The sequence below is a fragment of the Garra rufa genome, chromosome 14 (genome assembly GCF_049309525.1).
Source record: "Garra rufa chromosome 14, GarRuf1.0, whole genome shotgun sequence".
In the NCBI taxonomy this organism is placed as follows: Eukaryota; Metazoa; Chordata; class Actinopteri; order Cypriniformes; family Cyprinidae; genus Garra; species Garra rufa.
Genome location: NC_133374.1, coordinates 28,118,502 through 28,135,168, shown reverse-complemented (window position 1 = coordinate 28,135,168; position 16,667 = coordinate 28,118,502). Strand labels below are relative to the sequence as shown.

Here is a 16,667-nt window from a genome sequence, read left to right as displayed (position 1 = left end):
GTTACTTGTGGAGTGTCAGAAGATAAACACTGACAGATAGAGCAGCTACATGTGCACGAGAAGAAAACGCAAGATGAAGTGTTTAGAAAGGAAAGGAGATTTGGGTAAACGGTTAAATAAAAAAATCGACACTTGAGCAGTTATGAAAGCTGTTGTTTGTTGTAACTTACCTTCAAAGCGGAGCAGTTCCTGTCATCATTACCAGTCATGTACAAAAAAACACACAAAAGAAGTCATAAGGGTACATTTTTGGAATTGGGATATATATAACACCTGAAAGCTGAATATATAAGCTTTCCATTGATGTATGGTTTGTTAGGATATGGCAATTTTCGGCTGAGATACAACTATTTGAACATTTGCAATCCGAGGGTGCAAAAAATCAAAATATTGAGAAAATAGCTGTAAAGTCGTCCAAATTAAGTTCTTAGCAATGCGTATTACTAATCAAAAATTAAGTTTTGATATTTACGGTAGGAAATTTACAAAATATGTTCATGGAACATGATCTACTCAATATCCTAATGATTTTTGGCATAAAAGAAAAATAGTTAATTTTGATCCATACATTGTATTTTTGGCTATTGCTACAAATATACCCATGCTACTTATGACTTGTTTTGTGGTCCAGGGTCACAAATGGTAACTTGTATATTAATGGGTGTTATTCAAATCCCTAATATCACTAAATCAACCCAAATGCATTCATGTATACCAAGAAAACTCATTTTTATAGGTTAAGTCAAGTAGAAATAGCTCTTTAAAGGAGTAGTTCACTTTCAGAGCAAGAATTTACAGATAATTCAACAGATGTTCATGTCTTTCTTTCTTCAGACATAAAGAAATGGTGTTTTTTGAGGAAAACATTTCAGGATTTCTCTCCATATAATGGACTTCTATGGTGCCCCTGAGTTTGAACTTCCAAAATGCTGTTTAAATGCAGCTTCAAAGGGCTCTAAAGGATTACAGCCAAGGAAGAAGGGTCTTATCTAACAAAATGATGGGTTATTTTCAAAAAACATTTACAACTTATACACTTTTTAATCTCAAACGCTCATCTTGCCGAGCTAGACAAGACGAGAATTTGAGGTTAAAAACTATATAAATTGTAATTGTTTTTTTTTTTTTTAGAAAATAACCCATCATTTTGTTAGATAAGACCCTTTTTTCCTTGGCTGGGATCATTTAGAGCCCTTTGACGCTGTATTTTGGAAGTTCAAATTCTGGGGCACCATAGAAGTCCATTATTTTGAGAGAAATCCTGAAATGTTTTCCTCAAAAAACACAATTTCCTTACGACTGAAGAAAGAAAGGCATGAACATCTTGGATGACAAGGGGGTGAGCACATTATCTGTAAATTTTTGTTCTGAAAGTGAACTACTCCTTTAAGGTAACCAGATACTAGAGTACTTGCAGATAATGTAAATGTTTTTGAGTAAATATTTAGCTTCAGTACGTCCAGTTGTGGATGTACCTTTATAAATGCGGGAGAAAATATTTTCAGACTTGTTTGTGTGTGTGTGACTGTGTGTATTCAGACAGTAGGGACTCTCAGCTCTGGCCCTGTCTGTCATTTTGACCCGAGGCACTACAAGGATCTTTGAGGGGGGCCTCATGTGGGATTAGGAAGCGAATCCTTTATTGGAATCGGTGTGCTGAAAGACTGGCGGATCTAATTTGTGTTATTTGTAATTCATTTGCTAGGTCAATAGCAATGCATGGAACAGAGATGCTTGAAATAAATAAGTCATATGAAAAACATCTTTAAAACTGCAGATAGTGGTTCTGCAATGTTTACAGTGAGTTAAGTATCAGTGCAATAGCTTTCATTTTTATCTAGCAGGAAACAAGTACATATTCAATGTCAACCAAAACTGCTTTACAAATTGGTTTATAACTGAAAGAGTAAATCTTATCAGCAAAGTAGTCAATCATTATAAAGCAGGTGTGCCTATAAAGGACACTTAGCTACTAGGTGTATAATGTTATCCAAGTATCATTTGATTGTTTGCATAGTTGTTTTTAGAATAAATGATGACGCTGTAAACAGGTTTTTAAAGTAAATGATTGACAGCTGAGATGCACATTCTTGTCAGTTTGATGTTGTTAGAGCATTAGGCATGCAAAAACAAACAAAAACAGGAAACAGGTTTTAGAAAAATAAATTACAGTATTGGTGCCACACCGATGAACTACTGTTCAAAGCGTTAAAGTCGGTAAGATTTTGAATGTTTTTCAGTCATTTTGCTCACCAAGACTGCATTTATTTGATTAAAAATACAGTTAAATCAGTGAAATATTATTACTATTTAAACCAGCTGGTTTGTATTTTAATATATTTTAAAATGTCATTTATGTCTGTGATGCTGATTTTTCAGCATCATTACGTCCGTCTCATGATCACATGATGCTTCAGAAATCGTTCTAATTTGCTGATTTGCAGCTCAAGAAACATTTTTTATTATCATCAGTGTTGAAAACACTGAAAACCGTGCTTCATTCTTTGAAATATAAATCTTTGGCAACATCATAAATGTCTTATGATCACATGATTCTTCAGAAATCGTTCTAATTTGCTGATTTGCAGTTCAAGAAACATTTTTTTTAATTATCAGCACACTGTAAAAAGTTTTCACCAGATTCAACTTAAAAATCTAAGTTCAGCAGCTGCCTTAAATTTAAGTTAAATCAGCTTAAAACTACAAGTCATTTTCAGTTATTATAATAAAAATGAGTTGATCTAACTTGTGAGTTGAAATGACTTAAGTTGATTTAACTTAAAATTTTAAGGCAGCTGCTAAACTTAAGTTTTTAAGTTGAAACTGGGGAAAACTTTTTTACAGTGCCTTGTTGACAACACTGAAAACAGTTGCGCTGCTAATATTTTTGACGAAACTGTGCTTCATTTTTTGAAATATAAATCTTTGGCAACATCGTAAATGTCTTTACTGTCGCTTTTGATTCATTTATTGTGTCCTTTCTGAGTATAAATGTGACCCTGGACCACAAAACCACTCATAAGGGCCATTTTTTGTCAAAATTGAGATTTATACATCATAAAAAATAAATAAATGAATAAATAAGCTGGCCAAAATACAACTATTTGTAAAACTGCAATCTGAAGGTGCGAAAAATCGAAATATTGAGAAAATCGCCTTTAAAGTTGTCAGAATGAAGTTCCTAGCAATGCATATTACTTATCAAATATTAAGTTTTAATATATTTACGGTAGGAAATTTACAAAATATTGGCATGGAACATGATCTTTACTTAATATATTATTAATTTTTGGCATAAAAAAAAAAATGATCATTTTGAATTATACAATGTATTTTTGGCTATTGCTACAAATATACCCGTGCTACCTAACACTGGTTTTGTGGTCCAGCGTCTCAAATATTAATTTCTTGAAAGAAAAAAGAAAAATAACTTTTGAATGGTAGTGTATATGTTTTAGGTTATATTTTAGTTATCTGGCATCCTCCTGTGAGCCTGCGGGTTGCCAGGTGAATAGGAAGTTACTGTACACATTACACATCATTAGGCATTATATCAAATAGATCACATAATGCTTTCTTAAATGTCGCACACTAATGGAATATTGCCGTATTTATATTTAGAACAGATCATGCCAACACTGATATCTGAACACTAGGAAACATGAGAGCATGAATTGATTTCTTTTGAACATACATGATCAATTCAACACTGAAAAAGAGTAACAAAGGCTCAATGTGAGTCACCGATAGGGTGAAGATCTTATCTCGTTTTTCCACATATCCAAACAGGTTTTATTTCTTTCCTGTCTGCATGTTGTGGAATATAAACAAAACTTGTGCTGATGTTCTTCTGAGAGACAAAAGGTCACAGATTGAACTTCCAGCGAATGTCCACGATAGACTCTCACAGAAACATTGAATTATCATGTACGTTTTTGGATCGAGGGAGGAAAAAGGAAGCACATGATGCCTTTTGCCTAAGGCTCTGTATGTTTATGTTTGCTCTATTCTCAGTAAACCTCTTTCCTCTCATGCCTACATGGGAGAAAGCTTTGCTCAGTTTTGTATTCTCGAAATTGCTTGAGATAAAACAAATAATAGACGTGCCGCGGAAGACTAAATGAAAGCAGAAAATGCTTATGAGTCATCGGGTCATTAAAGTGTCACTGGGAAGAAAGCCAATCTACTTTTCTTCATAAGTAACTTTTTCTTTACCAACTTTTGTCACCAGCTAATGAGTGACTTTTTAACATTAGTTAAAGCTACGCCTATTTGGAGTTGACTGTGCCTACTGTACATAAACCAGGCTTCCCACACATGGCAAACTTTTCCCGTTTTTGCTATTATGCATGATTACTTAAGTAAATATTTTTAATAGGGATTTTAAAGGAGTAGTTCACTTCCAGAACAAAAATTAAAAACAGATTATTTACTGAAATCTTTGAATCTCCAAATTAGTTAGGAATTGATCTAAACCTAGTGGTTTAAAACCAGGGGTCCAGGGCCCAGTAGGGGCCCTCAGCAAACTTCCAATAGAGCCTCAAGTTGACTTAAGATACAACAAGCTTTAAAATGATTGAAAAAAAAAAACAACTGAAAATCAAGATATTTCGTTTTTTAAGTACCTCCTCAACAACAGTTTTTTTTATTCTTTGAATAGCCAAAATTTGCAAAACTTGGATTTAGGAGGTAGATTAATTTTTAAAGTGTGATTTCCTGGAAAGGTCATGTAAATTAAAGGGATGGTTCATCCAAAAATGAAAATTACCCCACGATTTACTCACCACCCAAGCCATCCTGTATATGACTTCCTTCTTTCAGACAAACACAATTAGAGTTATATGTGACCATCGACCACAAAACCTCATAATGGACCATTAAAAAAAAAAAAATTGAGTTACATTGATATACATCATCTGAAAGCTTTACATTTCCATTGATGCTTTCCACTGAAGTATGGTTTGTTAGGATAGGACAATATTTGCCTGAGATCTTGGAATCTTGCAAAAAAAAAAAAAAATCAAAATATTGAGTAAATCGCCTTTAAATTTGTCCGAATGAAGTTCTTAGCAATGCATATTACTAATCAAAATTTAAGTTTTGATATATTTAAGCTAGAAAATGTACAAAATATCTTCATGGAACATATACAATGTATTTTTGGCTATTGCTACAAATATACCCGTGCTACTTACGACTGGTTTTGTGGTCCGGGTCACACATTAAAAACGTCCTGGCTCTTCCAAGCTTTATAATGGCAGTGAATGGCTGTTGAGATTTTGAAGCCCAATAAAGTGCATCCATCCATCATAAAAAAGTACTCCACATGGCTCCAAGGGGTTAATACAGGCCTTCTGAAGCGAATCGAATCGTAACTGTCTTACGTGCATTCATGAGAGAGTGCCGTTCCAGCGAATGACGTAGGATATAGACGTAGCGTAAGCTAGTCTCGCGAGAACCAAGTTTTGTTCACAGCAAAGGAAAACCAGTCTCCTATTGGCTTTTATCCTCTTTTTGTACTTCTAAATAGTAGGGGTGTAACGATACACCAAAGGCACGGTTCGGTTCGGTTCACGGTTTTGGAGCCACGGTTCGGTTCGGTTCGGTTTCTGTTTGCTGTGGGGTTAGGGTTGATGTCATTTTAACAGCAATGCTAAGGAACAATAGATTCACTTAATAACAAGAACAACTAAACATTTTCTTTATTAACTTTGCCAACCCATTTTAGTACAGTCAGGATACCTGAGTAAGTTAGTGAAAATTAGACATTCACTTGTCCGAGTGAAAAATGTACTTGTCCGGGGCAAAAAAAATGCCTTTTTTTGCTGTAAATTAATGCATTCTGAAGCAACAGTCTCATCACTACTCTATAAGGTCTTACTTTAATCAGAATATTTGTGATATTTGCCTTAAATTGATTTCTAGGACCCTTTTTAACTTTATTTTCCTAACCTTACTAACTGTATGTGTCATCATTCACATCAAATTCTTAAATTTTATCAATACATCAAATTAGAATAATTAGACTCTGTATGGTTGCACAAATTAAGTCAGTATCAACAAACTCCATCTTTCCATTGCACAGGAAAAACCGGGCCTGCAATGAAATTGACATTTAACTGTATTTCCTTAGACTGTTTAATGAAGATAAGAGGTTCCAAAAAATGCATTTACACAGTAAAATTGCAAATACATAAATAATGTAATAAGATTAATGTTATACTTTTTTTTAAACATAAAATCTAAAATATTGGAAAAATGCAATACCTTTAAATATAAAATCGAACCACCAATAGGTGGCAGTAGTCACTGTCTTAATGAGCGAGTCACGGATTCAACCATAGATGGAATCAACCAGTTCGTTCACTGACTCCATTCATTTAAAAAAAAATGCTAAATCATTCAGTATTGAAATACCGCTGTGTTGCTCGGAGATTCACGGAGAGGTTCTGCTGTTGCTTAGAACTATTTTCGTTTGCAAAAATGGTTAATGATGTGTCTAAAATGTAAGTCAGTTAATATTAACTACTAGTTTATTGAACTACTGTTGTATAAAATCAATGTCACTCACGTTTGCGATCGTAATGGTGCTTTGTAATTGTTTGTAATTGATGTTTTAATCAGGTTACTTGTCCGGTCGGGAAAGTAAAATCCCCTTTCACTTGCACTTTTACAAAATCCACTTGTCCCGGACAAGCGTTAATGTCGTGCCCTGAGTAGTAACCGAGTGTGATCGCTCACTCAAGTCACATGACATGACATGCACTTGGAAAATACTAACTTTAGAATATAATATTTGGGACAAAATTTAGAACAAAAGCTCATCATTACTAATCTTTATTTTATCAAATTTGATTAAATTGTATGTTTAAATTGGTTAAATTAGTTAGAGACAAGTGACGTCAACCTCAACAATGGGAAGCAGGGGGCGTGAGAGTACCGCGGTACGCCACGAGAGTTTCGCGATACGTATCGTGGTTGATGTATCGCGATATTTCGGTTCGGTTTGTAATATCGTTACACCCCTACTAAATAGTGACGGGTGTTTTTTTTTTTTTGCTCTCTCTACTATGCTTCTGTGTTCAGTTGTGGGCCTTGGAGTCAAAAAGAATGAGAGCCACTGATCTAAATGCTATATTAAGCATTTGTTGTTGAATTAGTTTTAAGCTGATGGTTTAAACATATGATTAAGAATCAGAAACTCACGAGCCAGCACATTAAGATAAGCACATGCTTTGTTGACATTGCATGATAAGCGTGCATTCTCTTCTTCATTGTTGTGTACTGTACACATTCAGAATTATTCCATCCGTTACTGCAGTCACTCTCTGATCAGTTCAGACCTGCCGTCTCATTGGGAAATTTTGCCATATGTGAGGATTTACATGGTTTATGCTCTTGCACAACTATGAATCACCATCTGCTGCGTTTTAACCATTATTCGAAAAGGGCCTCCAGCTACTTCAGGTTGAGTCTCACGCTACATGTACACCTATAGACTTGCCTCATAAAGCCCGGTTTCAGATTCAACCCTGAATCATCTCAGTCAAGCCCCATTTGCTTGCATTTGTCTCGTGCACACTGACAGACTTTGACTTTGCTCTCATATTGGTTTATTTGAGTTGTAAATGGAGCGTGTTTCCGCTGAAGGAGGAATGTTTAAGGAAGGCGGTTATCTCAGAGGGCCTAATCAGCGTTGGAAGGGTCAGGAGGGGGCGACCCTTAGGCTTTATCACTCCGGCAATCAGCTGGAGTCATGTGACCGTGACGCTGATGCAGAAAAGACGAACCTTGAACTGAGGGCATTTGGTTCAGCGCCGTCACACAAAAGAGGTTCTCATAATATGAGCTAACATCTCTGAATGCACACACAAGGGCAGCCTTTGTCATTCAGCAATGGTTCAGACTAGTTAGACGAGTTGAGTCAATAAACTCCTGGATGTTTTCATGTGAGGCTTTGTGAGATAGCGGTTACTGGTTTGTAGTCTGTTATTCAAGCTTTAGCTTTGTTTGTTTAGTGTCTGAACTTCTTGTGTACAAATTTCGCCAATAATGCACGTGAGGTGCATCCCAGTTCGCATAATTGTGCACTTTCATCCTGTTTTGTAGTATAAATTTTGCTTTCTGTCTTCTGTCTGTCTGTCTTCTGTCTGTCTGTCTTCTATCTGTCTGTCTGTCTGTCTGTCTGTCTGTCTGTCTGTCTGTCTGTCTTCTATCTGTCTGTCTGTCTGTCTGTCTTCTGTCTGTCTGTCTTCTATCTGTCTGTCTGTCTGTCTGTCTTCTATCTGTGTTCTGTCTTCTGTCTGTCTGTCTGTCTTCTGTCTGTCTTCTGTCTTTTGTCTGTCTGTCTGTCTGTCTGTCTTCCGTCTGTCTGTCTGTCTGTCTGTCTGTCTGTCTGTCTGTCTGTCTGTCTGTCTGTCTTCTATCTGTCTGTCTGTCTGTCTGTCTGTCTTCTGTCTGTCTGTCTGTCTGTCTGTCTGTCTGTCTGTCTGTCTGTCTGTCTGTCTGTCTGTCTGTCTGTCTGTCTTCTGTCTTCTGTCTTCTATCTGTCTGTCTGTCTGTCTGTCTGTCTGTCTGTCTGTCTGTCTTCTGTCTTCTGTCTTCTGTCTGTCTGTCTGTCTGTCTTCTGTCTGTCTGTCTTCTGTCTGTCTGTCTGTCTGTCTGTCTGTCTGTCTGTCTGTCTGTCTGTCTTCTGTCTGTCTGTCTTCTGTCTGTCTGTCTTCTGTCTGTCTGTCTGTCTGTCTGTCTGTCTGTCTGTCAGTCTGTCTGTCTTCTGTCTGTCTGTCTTCTGTCTGTCTGTCTGTCTGTCTTCTGTCTGTCTGTCTGTCTGTCTGTCTGTCTGTCTGTCTGTCTTCTATCTATCTGTCTGTCTAGTTGCCCAGTTTAATTTGATGTACTAAAAAAATTACAACTTAAAATGAAATAAAATAAATAAAAACTAGACATAAAAAATAAAGCAACGGAATTACTACAATTTTAACAAAAATAAAAAATAAAAAATAAAAATTTAAACTAATTAAAAATATTTATAAATACTATAGTAGTTTTAATACCAGTTTAGGGCACAATTATTAATTTCAGCTAGTTGGCAAGTTTAATTTGATGTACTAAAATAATTACTAAAAAATAAAATAAAAATTAATAAAAAAACTATATAGACAAAAAACTAAAACCAATACAAATTGGGAAATTACTGCAATTTTCATTCAAATTATCATTTAAATTATATCAATTTATTTTTTTACTAATAAAAATTGGGGAAAAAAGCAACAGAATTACTACAATTTTAATTAAAATAAAAAAAGAAAACAAAAAATATAGTATATACCATAATAGTTTTTAATGCAGATTTGGGACATAACTATTAATTGTAGCTGAAATAGCTATGTAGACATAAAACAACTAAAACCTATAAAAAAAACTAATAATAAAAACTATAATATTTGTTTATTCTTTTTAGACTGTTAATTCCACTAGAATTTTATGTTAGCATGTAGAAGATGTGAATATTATTATTATTATTATTAATATTATTATTTTTTTTCACAGTGCATTCTGGGATAGCCCTCACTGCAAAGGATAAACACGATGGAGCATTACAATGTGGCCAAAACAATAGCTGTGGCAAAAATTGCACACTGTGTAGTAGGCAAATCTACTTTGAAACTTACTTTGCAACTGTAAAAAGTACTTTTCACCTTCTGTTTTATGAATAATGTGAATTCAGACATATACTAATCATCTCACATACTGTTTTTCACATAGTATGGTAGGGAAGTATTTGGAAGAACAGCATTTGATGCCTAAACATAGTGTCTAGGTAGGCGGCTCGCTGATTTTGAAACACTAAGTTGAGCTAAAAATGAAGTTTTCCAACTAACAATTGCCTCACATGCTGTTCCATACGTCTATTAAGGTTAGTCTGCCAAGATACTCTAGTTACTAATCTTCAAAATATGACAAGAACTGGATATTCTGAGATTTAATAATAGAAAGTCTGCAATTCAGAAGCCACTCATATACAAAGAAAGTACAAAAGGAGACTCTCCTGGTCCTTTTGAGCTTCAGTTTTTTTTACAACCTAATTTTCTCAAACAGAATGTCTTTTTCTTAGAGCGTCTGAATAGAGTCCTCTGTGTCTTGTATTGAAGTCAAGTCCTCCTGCGTTCTCTTGAGAGCTGATGGTCTGCAACATGTGGACACTGAAGCCGTGCAACGGAAGGATGGGTTTAACCGGGGTAGAACGGGGTAACTGGTGACAGGCGAAGTGGGAAAAAGAAAGATTGACTTCTTTCCAGCCAGGGCCATCTGTGTGAACAACATCTTTTTTACATTAAAGCTTAAATGAATTGCCCTCTGTCCATTGAGATACAGAAAGGAGCCTCTTTGGCCTGTCACCGATAGTGAGGAGTTCTCTAAGGAAAGGGAGATTTAGAGGAAGCGTTGGTGCCCAGTGCTGAGAGGAAGCCAGGCTGCGTATGACAGCTGGGAGTCTGAGTCTCTCCTCAGGATTCATGCCATTCAGGCAAATGAATAGTGACTGGGCATCCTCTCTCACTTCCTGTCCAGCCTCATCAAAGACCCTCACATCCTCTCACAGGTGCCACTGGCCATAGAAGTCATCCATACAAGCTCATCTGTTAGTTGGGCCAGTGAAATATAAGATCTGAGGAAGCAAACACTGCTTAAGAAAAGTACATTTAATGACTCAAAAATGATTGTTTGGTGCAACTAATAAATAAAAAGGAATCTTATATTTTTTATTGTATATACACATCAATATTTATTTATTAAAATTGTAAATTTTTATTTATTTAATTATAAATAATTTTTTTCTTTAGTTTTACACCTATTAATATATATTTTTTTACAATATTAATAATCATTGTAGCAGATTTCTTAGAGTAAATAGTAATAAATTATGTCAATAAATGACAATTTTTTTTATAGAAGCTTTTTTTCTTCATTATTATATCAGGACAGCTATATCATGCTGACTTTTTTTACTCGATGCCCTTAAAAATGTAATTTAATTGATAAATATGTAATAATAATGTAAATTAATGTAAATAATAATTTTAGTTCAGAAGTGAAATACATGCTCATTATTTTACATGCATGTATTTGTTTAAAATCATAAATATAATAAATGATTACATTTTTGGACATGATGCCACATGAGATATTACATCCATAAACAGGTCAAATTATGTAATATTATAATGAGAATATGAGAATTTTATGATTTTTATTTGAAAAAAAAAAAGTCCTCATGGAAGTGGTGTATTCAAGCCATTGTATGTATAAATTATATTTTTTAATACAAAAGTTTTGCAATATTAATAAACACTGTAGCCGGTTTCTTAGAAGTATTAGTAATAAATTATGTCAAACTAATTAATAAGGTATCTTATTAAGAATTTAATTATTCATTGTATAATGCCAACTTTTTTATTTGATGCCCTCAAAAAATGAATTTTAATTCAGAAATGAAATACATGCTCATCATTTTACATGCACGTATTTATTTTAATCATAAATAGAATAAATTATTACATTTTTGGAAGTCACGCCACATGAAATATTACAGCCATAAACAGGTCTTTTCAGGTAAAGGTCAAAATATGTAATATTATAATAAGAATACGTTAATTTAATGAACTCTATTTTGAAAAAAAAAATCCAAAAGTCTTCATAGAAGAGATGTATTCAAGCCATTGTATGTATAAATTACATTTTTAATTTGTATAAATTATTTTTTTCTGCTTGTTGGTTGCACCACATGACTTGGTGTACAAAAGTTTTGCAATATTAAGGAACAGTGTATCATTTTTTAATTAATAGTAATACATTTGTCAAATTAATAATGTATCTTGTTAAGAATTTATTTATTTAAACATATATTTTTTTCATTATGATATCAGGACAGTTGTATCATGCCAAAATTTTTATTTGATGCCCTCAAAAAATGAATTTTCAAATTTTCAGAAATGAAAAAGACATGCTCATCTTTTTTTCTATTTATTTTAGTAAATTACACTAAAATAACACTTTTTGACCACATTTGACTTCATTGTGTGAACAAAAAAACTGTTAAAACAGTGAAAAAATTATCATTCTTGGGTGAACTGTCAGTTTAAATCAGCTAAGACCAGCTCAAACCAGATAAAACCAGCAAATTATCTTAGGCTGGTTTTACAACAAATGACGCCTTATTGTAAAGTGTTACTGTTTTAATATTTTTTTAATAAATAGAACATTAACGTCTTTTACCCAGCCCCGAAAAAGAGCTGAACTATATCACACAGTTGTATGTCTGCCAATACATAGTGGAGAGGAAGTTAGCAACAGTGTAATATTGATTTGTCTTCCTGAAATAAACTGTGTCGGGCAAGTTGCTGCTTCAGAAATCCCAATGAGTGCTGAGCTTTTAGACTGCGGTCCAACAAACGAAACCGCCTCGGGTGCTTCACAGTCCTAATCCATAAATATGTTTCCGCAGTTTCAACCAAGAAAAAAAAACAAGAACCGGGAACGCTCATTAGCTCTGTCAAGTACATTCAAATCAATTCAGTGGATGAAGAAAACAAGTATTACATGAATGCCTTCGAAACGACTCCACATTTGACGTCAACCGACAGAGGTTTTTAATTTGTGACGAGTTCAACGAGACTCTCAACTGAATATCTGAGAGTGATGTAATCGAGAAGGGGCGTTTGGGGAGGTTACACCTCCGTCCAGCTGCGGAGGGGACAGAAAGTTCTCCATTCGTTCCACACAGCTGCAAGCTGGAGTAGGGTGAGGGTGTTATCGAGAAACTTGCATTTCATTTAAATATTTTGCATCAGCGCTTCTCTGGTTTGAAGTGCCGTAAGGCTTCTGTGTTAATTATCATCGTAGAGGGTGTTATTAGGACCAAAGGACATGTTCAATGAGGGCGACACAAAAAGCGGGCGAGCTCTTAACATTCCTGACTGGATTTTCTGGCCTATTCAGATGTCCATCGTCTGCAAGCGCATAGACAACATTCTTTTGTGAAAAACCGCGGTGCTTGACGGCCTCGGATGCTCGGTGGGGTTCATAAACAAAGTGGATGGAACGGTTTGTGGGGATCCGGGACTTGCCCGGGCATGCTTGTATTTAAAGAGAAATCATATAATCATGACTCCCCTTGGTTGCAGAGAACTGTTCGCAGGGAACTATTTCAGTTATGCGGTGAAGCACATTGTCACTCGCTCCTTGCATGCTGAGGCCAGGTTGCTTTAACCTAGAGCTGTCAGACACACATCAGCTGGCGGGAATCAAACAATAATTAATCTTGCAAAGGCAAACACCACTATAGAAACTATTGCTCTTTGAACAAATCCCTGACACTAGGTATGTGCTTGTATACCCTAAATTGAGCAGCTTCTTGAGGTGAGGTGTCCTGTTATGTGTCTGAGTGAGTAGACTTATGATTCTTATCTGGCGGACGATAAAATTGATGGGCAACTATATAGGTTTACATTGAAGAAGGAGTTTGAGATATCTAGAGTTTCGTAGAGACTTGGCAGTGGGCTCTTTTGGCTTGGAACCACCAAGAACTCCCTAGAAACCACAAAGAAATGCTCTAAAGGCATCCGGAACACCTTAGCAAACGCATAGCTATGTCTAGGCAACCTGTTGAAAAAACCTCTTAATCCAGTTTAAACTGGTTTGGTGGTCTTGCATGGTCTCCCAGTCTGGTCTGTTGGCTGGTTTTAGAAAGATTCTGGGTTAGACCAGGATGAAGACCAGCTTGACCAAGTTGGCTTACCAGCCTAGAGGGATAATTTTGTTTATTTATTTATTGGTCAGTTTTTTTTACAATCTAAGTGATTTGGGACTAGTGTTATTGTTAACTAAAACTATTAACAATTTGTTTTGGTAATTGATATAAAGCTGAAATAAAATGTAAATATTAGAATTTTTTTTTTTAAATGTTTAAAATGTTATCAAGTTAAAGCAGAAAATTGTCCAAAGCTAAAATCAAAATAGATAAATGAAAATATAAAAAGAATTAAAGTGGTAAAAGCGCAAATGATCAAAATGTAAACTATGACTAAAATTAAAATGAAACAAAATGTTAAAATAAAAGGTAATTGTAAATATACTATTATAGTAGCCTATTAAATAAAAACAATGTAATTGCTCATTGCTCACAAAAAATAAATTGCTCATTTCAATGTATTAGTAGGCCTATTTGCTAATATAAATAATACGAAAATAACACTTTTTGACCACATTTGATTTCACTGTGTGGACAAAAAAGTATAAAACATTGAAACAACTGTCATTTTTGAGTAAACTGTCTATTATAACCAACCAGGACAAGCTCAATCCAGATAAGACCAGCAAACTATCTTAGGCTGGTTTTAGAATTTTTTCAGCAGGTCATTCAACAATAATAAAAAAAAAAATCTAGCAATCATATACATTTTGTTGATTGTACAATCTGGACTTTGTTTTAGATTGTCAAAGCTATTTTGAGATAAATTGCTAATTTTAGTGTATTGGTTAATAAAATTACCAATACGCTAAACTGGTTAACATAAATACGAAAATAACACTTTTTATAAAATAACAGTTAAAATATTGAAACAATTTTCATTTTGGGGTGATCTGTCCATTTTAACCAGCTAAGACCAGCTCAAACCAGAAAAGACCAGCAAACTTTTTTAGGCCGGTTTTAGCTTTTTTTTTTTTTTTTTTTTTCCTCGGGTCAACAATAAAAAAATATCTAACAGTCATATATATTTTGTTGAGCGTACAATCTGCACTTTTGTTTCAGATTTACAAAGCCATTTTGACATAAATTGATCATTCATTCATTCATATGTATTTTATGAGGTGGCTAATTTGTACGAATTCATACGACCTAACTCGATTCGTACAATCTTGTACAATATGTCTAGACCCCAGTGATGGGTAGGTCATTTGTACAAATTCATACGAATTGGTGAACTTGTGAATTAAGTACCATTTAGCAAAAATCAAATTAACCACCTCGTAAAATTGTATGTGAAATTGCAGTGAGATCTGGTTGTCATTTTAGTGCATTAGTATTTGTTAATATATATCATACTAAAATAAGACTTTTTGACCACATTTGACTTTTCACTTTTTCATTTTTGTGTGAGCTGTCCATTTTAACCAGCCAAGACCAGCTCAAACCACGTAAGACCTGCAAACTATGTAAGGCTGGTTTTTAGTTTTTTTTTTCACAGCAGGGCTTTCAATGATAAAAAAAAAATCTAGTCATATTGTGTAGTCAGATTGTACTTTCTGCACTTTGTTTCAGCTTTGCAAAGCTGTTTTGTGTTAAATTGCTCATTTTAGTGTAGATATTTTGTGAATAATGAATAAATTCATTGAAATGCTTCGTGAAATATCCCTGTAACAAGCAGAAGGTCATATGTAGCGTCTAGATGCAATTAGTCTTTCTCGGCTGATCGCTGTGGTAATGTAAACCTCTAAATCCCAATCCCATCCTGTTCTGCACATGCAGCTTGTGTATTTTTCATTTTGCAGTAACTCCTGCATGGTTCAATCCAAACCGAATGCATTTGCATGGTCTCTGAAGGGGGCTGGGGGACTCAGACAGCTGAGAGAGCACTGGTGTGAGAATGCTATCCGTTGTGGAGCTGACAGGCAGGCATCTGAGGAATCCGCTGGTGAGGGGAGCAGCTGGGGTGGCCAGGTCTTGAGGAAGGAGGAAGGCACCTGTCTCAGTGAAAGACTCTCTTATAGAGCACAACAGGTGTTGGCAGAGCGGTTAAGCTCTTTTGGGTTAGAGCGTGCACTCATTCAGTGTTATTGACTGTCAATTCCGGATTGAAGGTCACAGCCATTGGTTCCCCTTTGTGAAAGAGGCACTGTGGTGGTTTCCTTCCTGCTCTACCCCGTGCAGATCCGCTCTATATAGCAGCTCAAAGACGCCCTTTCAGATCCAGCATGGCACGTTACCCTTATCCAGCGCCTCTGGCTTACTCTCAAACGTGTCAGCGCAACACAAACTCACGCTCACACGTCCCGACTCGGATCAGAAGTGACACTGATCCCATGAAAGAGGACGCAGAAAGCCACTTCCTCGTCTTCAAGGCCAGGAGCGTGGATCGTTCCTTCCGCTAGAGATGAGCGAGATGTTAAAGAGCTTCCTGTTGGAACTCATTTGCTGTGAATTGCTCCATGTCCTTACATCTCCTCTTTTGGCTTTTGAAAGGAATAAAGCCTGGAATACACTACATGACTTTTAAAATCTGAACAGATTTTTAAAACACTAGGCATCATTCATTTAGCAACTTTGTAAATAGTGACAAAGGAAAATTGGGCATCAAACACTACATGACTAAGAGTCATACATTAGCATACTTTCAAGTTGTTTCAATCACAACAAACTCATGAAGAAATGTGCGCATTGCTGCTAGGAGACACTAAAACCGGCTGAAAATATCAAACATGTTTGATATCCTTCTGACTGGATGGAGTCTGTGACCATCATACACTATGTGATTTTCTATGAAATCTGTCTCAACTCAAATCTACAGACTAGCGCTGACTTTCAGGCACTTGCGTCAACTTCTCCAGACTGTAAATTGGTAATATTGTAATGTATTCCAGGCTTAACAATGGTAATTTTATGGTGTGTT

At 35.3% G+C, this 16,667-nt stretch overlaps 1 protein-coding gene across 1 annotated transcript in view; it reads left to right on the top strand.

The window, feature by feature from the left end:
* traf4a (tnf receptor-associated factor 4a) overlaps nt 1-16,667 on the top strand; it is a 40,322-nt gene that overhangs the window by 720 nt on the left and 22,935 nt on the right. The window lies entirely within an intron of this gene.